At 38.9% G+C, this 5,589-nt stretch overlaps 1 long non-coding RNA gene across 1 annotated transcript; it reads left to right on the forward strand.

The window, feature by feature from the left end:
* Nucleotides 1–1,883: 1,883 nt before the first annotated feature.
* On the forward strand, nt 1,884–5,347 carry LOC123255729. The gene is made up of 2 exons (XR_006506789.1): nt 1,884–2,574; nt 4,839–5,347. It is a non-coding gene; the product is annotated as an uncharacterized LOC123255729 (long non-coding RNA).
* The last annotated feature ends 242 nt before the right edge of the window (nt 5,348–5,589 follow it).

Here is a 5,589-nt window from a genome sequence, read left to right on the forward strand (position 1 = left end):
GTATACATATATATATATATATATATAATCTCCAGCTCAGCATTATGGCCCAGAAATTTCTTTATTTCTAATAGTTAGCCCTTTTTTTCCTGAAGTTTTTTCTCCCTCTCCCTCTCCTTTCTCTCTCTCCCTCTCCCTTCTCCCTCTCCTTCGCTCTCTCTCTCTCTCTCTCTCTCTGTTTCTGTCTCTCTCTTTCCATCTCTCTCTGTCTCACTTTCATTTTCTCCAAAACATTGTATTTCCCTTTTCTTATTTCCTCTACCCTCTCTTCTTTCTTTCAACATAATATCAAATTTTTATGGAGTATTTTAGTAAAAAAATTTTGGCATGTTTCAATGGCAGGTTTGCAGAAGTATATAATACAGTCTCTGCCCTCCAGGACTTCCTAGTCTAGTGCCATAGAAACCATCATAGCATTTCAAAAATGGAAAGGAACTTTAAAGGCCATGTAATCTACAGGTCTCAAACTTGAGGGGTGTCAGTGCTTTCAATGTTCCCTTACCCCTACCAGGTAAATTACAAAATCCTTTGTCCCTTTCTTTGTTCTGAGGTAGTCTTATATAGTAGGTGGAACACTGGATTTGAAGTCAGGGGAATGGGTTCTAATCTCTTTGGCATAGGACAAAAAAAACTTTTTCTTCTATCTTAGAATCAATACTGTGTATTGGTTCCAAGGCAGAAGAGTGGAAAGAGCTAGGCAAGGGGATTAAGTGACTTGTCCGGGGTCACAGAGCTAGGAAATGTCTGAGGCTAGATTTGAATCCAAGACCTCCTGTTTATAGGCCTGGCTCTCAATCCACTGAGCCACCCAGCTGCCTCTATCATGAGACTTTTAACAAGTTACTGAACCTTAGCTTCCTGATTTGTAATATGGCTTTGGCCTAGGTTGTGATGAGATTCAAATAAGTTAAGATCTGGAAAGCATATAGTAAAAGTGTAAAACCTATATTAGTTTGAGCTATTAATATTTATTTATTCAGAAAGATATCAGAATCAGATGAAAAGAACTTTAGGGACAAATATTAGTGTATAATAGATTCATGTAAAGCAAATTTGAGATTAATCTCTACCTGCTGCATGAATCCCTCCTACTGAATATCCTAGATGAGAGGTCATCCAGTGACTTACTGGGCAGAGAAAGGAGAAGGGAACTATTCATAAACACATGTAATATAAAAACAAAAGGCATCAACAAAAAAGAGAAATTTGATCCTAGAGTCTAGTGGGGAAGCTCCTAGAATTTATTTGAGGTGGGGAAGATTAGTGACCTGGTCAGATATGCAGTTTAGGGCAATCTACATGGAGGATGGATTTAAGTAGGAGGAGACTTGAGGCAAAGGTAATGGGTAATGAGACTTCCAGCTAGGGTAGAAGTTGGATGAGTGTAGAGAAAGAAAATGTGGGAGATGTGAAGAGAGAAAGATTTCACAACTGATTGGATATGGGGGATGAAGGAAGATGAAGGAGAATGAGAAGTTAAGATGACACTGACAATGTGAGCCTGGGTGACTTGGAAGGCTGGTGTTGCTCTCAACAGAAATAGGGAAGTTTAGAAGAGGAATGGGTCCAGGGTGGGTGGAATAATAAAGTAACACCACAACTCATCCCTTCTTTATCAATTTTTGTGCCTCGCTCTACCCTAGCCAAAATGGAAAGGGAAAGGCAGGGCGCTTACTAGCTAGATTTTTTTTTCCTGTGACACAGAGTTCATCAATCCTCTGAGGAGGATCTGTAACAGTCATAAAATGATATGAGGGTAGGATGTAGGTATGATAAGGGGAGTTTCTTTTAAAAGCCTTCTGCTATGCATGCCTGCACGGTAGCTAGTTTATTATTTTCAGTTACGACTGCAAAAGGCAGCAAAGTACAGAGGAAAGGTTTTTAATCCTACTTCTGCTCCTTATTATCCTAGAACTTTGGGCATATCATTACCTAAACTTTTTGGGTCCTCAGTCTTTTCCTATATAAAATAAAGGGTGTGAACTAAATGATCTCTGAGATCTTTTCTAGCTCTAAATCTGTAATCCAATTTCCTCTTCTCTGCTTCCCCCCAAAATTACCCTCCCAATCCCTGATAAAGAAAAAGTTGGGAGAAGCTTGAACAATGGCAGGGGATAGAGTCCGGGTATGTTAGGGGTAGGTGTGATTGTATTATAGATAAGCCCCAGGAATGGTTATTGTGAGGGGGGTAAGATATGACCCTTCTTTCCACCCCAAGCCACAGCTATGTCCCTTTCTTCAGAGACCATTGTTCTGAGGATTAAAAGAGTTTCTTTTAGCACTCATGGAGAGATTATTCATATCAATGAAATAATAAATCTTTAGAATATAATATGGAAATATATAAGTACCAAGCAAGTGGCCTGGGCAATAGTTTATCTAGGACTTGGCTCTCATGTTTTCTTACAGACCTAAATTCCAACTCATTGGCAAAGGACTGATAGCCCACTCAACCCCACATTGCCACATAAATCAAGTGATTCTGAAATTTCTTTCCTCCAATCAAGTTTGGCAAAAAGACAACAGCTCCATCGAGGGGAAATTCTGCGCCATCCCGTTGCCTGCTGACCACAGGTAAATAGACCCTTTTGGTGACCATTGCCAAGCACAAATATCTATCCTTTCCACCTGACTGTAGCACTTTTAATATAAAAATCTCTGCAAAACAAAGTAGGGTGAGGAAGTAGGCTTGTTTTGGCCAAACAAATTTTAATCTTGGCTAGCTAGTTGTGCCCTGGGATGCCATTCTGAACCGTTAGGGATTCTGGGTGATAGCACCAATACAGCCTCATGAAATTTGATATGGAAAGATACCATTCAGTCACTGCTTTCCCATAAGAAAATATACTAATACGAGTAAGCCATGATCATGAGTAAGTGGTGATCAAGACTTCCCTGCCCTGCTTGTTACCAGGTTCTTCTTCTAGCTTGCCACTCAAAGCTAAAAGTATTCCTCTGAATCAGCCCTATGGTTGTTGCCATTTATTCTCTATTTATATTTCTCTAAAGTTCTGTCTGTGACAAACGAGGCCAGCAATAATTGCCAATGTGACATTTCAGTGGCACGGGGGCTGCTTTTGATGAATGATTGCCAGTGAGGTTGGAGGAAAGGGAAGAAAGAGAAGAATAATTAACTTGAGGTGGGAAGCCACTTACTGTCCATCAAACAAATATTTAAGTGTTACTGAAAATAGAATATCCTCTAAGATGCTCACAGAATCTAATTCTTGGATGAATAGGCTAGAGACATGTTTGTTCCTGTCTTAGAGGTAGAGGATTTGCTACAGTTCCAGTGGCCTAGGGACACTCTGAAGCTTATCACCTTCACAGAAGGGCGACTTCAGCCACATTAACCTTCACTGTTGTCCTTCCCTTTCAAAAAATGAAACCAGTTGAGGGCAGACCAACATAGATGGACAAGTGTGACTGAAGAAGAACCATGGGATCTCTCTGCATCAAGAACATATAAAGGGGAATCAACACGATAGAGCGGATGGCATGGTGAACTAGAGTCAAGGGAAACAGGGGAAGTTAAACTCTCAGCATCAGTTTCCTCATTTGCAAAATGGGAATTAAAAGTAGCACCATCATTACTGGGTTCTTGTAAGGTTTTAAGGAGGTGATAGCTAGTGCTTCACAAGCCTAAAACTACTAACTAGACAAGTATGAGCTACTATGATGGTTATTATTGACTTGGCAACTAGAATCATACTGTGAGAGGCTCATTCCTAGGTAATGCACTACTCCTGGTCTCAGCGTTGGCTAAAAGCCTTTGCTAAAAAGGGAAACCCTTTTCTGTATAGTGGCATGCCAGCTGCTTCAGTTTAATAGTGTCTAAATCTAAAAACATAAGAAGAAATGGTAGCTTTGTTAAGTAAAATGACTTTTCCAAGGTCACATAGGTAGTAACTGGCAGAGCTAGGATTGGGTCTTTAGATTCAGAGCTTAATCTCTGTCCCCTCTCACTGAATTTTCCCTAATGGTTGCTTTTCAATGGTCTGAATGATAATAATAATAATAATAATAATAATAATACATTTAGAATTGTATTTTTTTGCAAACCACTTTGCACACTTTATCTCATTTGAACCTCAAAATTTTACCTGTGAGGTAAAGTCATAGGATCATAAATTAAGAGCTGGAAGGGACCTTAGAGGGTGGTAAGTGCAATGGTACCCTTTTCCAGTTGAGAATGCTGAGGATTAGAGGTTGTTAAATGACTTCCACATCATCACAGTTGGGAAACATCAGAAGGAGGATTTGAACTCTGGTCTCTTTAATTCCAACTCCAGGACTCCATCCATCATGCCATACTGCTGTAAGGACTTCATCTTAGGTGTTAGAGTACTGATCTTGTAACCCTTTTTTTAACTCCAAGATTGTGAGTTTGAATCCTGCACTTACATTAAAACAGGCTCAGAGGGACTTATGAGAAAGAATGCTATCCACATCTAGAGAAACAACTGTGGGAGTAGAAATGCAGAAGAAAACTTACAATTTATCACTTGTTTATGTGTCTAGGTTTTAAAATATTACTCTCTGAGTGATAATACATGTATAACCCAGTGGAATTGCTTGTCAGCTCAGGGTAGGGGGAGGGAGGGAAAAGGGGAGGAAGAGAACATAAAGCATGTAACCTTAAAAAAATTTTTTTTAATAAAATTTAAAATAAAAACAAAAATCTCCACATCCAGGAAAAAAAAATACCCAACAGCAAACAGGCTCAGAAGAACCCAACCCACCTCTAATCTCACTTGGCTCACTATCACTCATTTTGCCCAGTTAATCATCTATGCCTTAATGGCCACTCCTAACCCTTTGCTATTCTTCCTTTGCAGCACGATGATGTGGTGTGTTTCTGAATTGATGACCTTGAAAACAAATGAAATTACTCCTGCAAATCTGGAAATACCATGTGCATAATATAATACCTGGAGATCTTTGGGGAGGAATGAATGCTTTTGTAAGAGACTCCTAAGCATCTTATAAGAGACTGCTCTCATCCTCCTAAGAATAATATTTATCTGCTATTATCTACTAAGTAGCACAAAACTGTCACTCAGTATTTTTATTGATGTATTTTGTTTAGATCTATGAGCCTACTAGTTCCCAAAAAACAGTGCTCTCCCTTGCCCTGGACCTTTCTGTTACAAAACAACAATTAAGCAAAGCCGTCTAAGAGAGCTATTGTGACTGTGTATGTACTTTCCCACTCCTCTAGTTGCTTTCTTCTTAATTGAAAAGAAATGCTATCTGGAACCAACACTGACCATTGCGTTTGACCCAAATTCCTTTGCCTTTTAGTGTTGTCTTCATTTGTATTATTAAAATCATTATACATATATTATTCCTTTGGTTTTGCTTCTCTCATTCAGTATACGTCTTCCCACGTTTCTCTAATTTCTTCATAGTCACAATTACTAACTATCCAAAAATATTCTACAATAATTTGTTTGGTCATTCCCAAATCATTGGACACAATTTGTTCCCAATTTTTAACTATTTTAAACAGTGCTGCTATAAATATTTTACCAACTTTGGGCCGTTCTTTCTGTTGCTGATGTCCTCAGAGAGCTGTATAAACCCTGT

Source organism: Gracilinanus agilis, unplaced genomic scaffold (assembly GCF_016433145.1).
Source record: "Gracilinanus agilis isolate LMUSP501 unplaced genomic scaffold, AgileGrace unplaced_scaffold50751, whole genome shotgun sequence".
NCBI lineage: Eukaryota > Metazoa > Chordata > Mammalia > Didelphimorphia > Didelphidae > Gracilinanus > Gracilinanus agilis.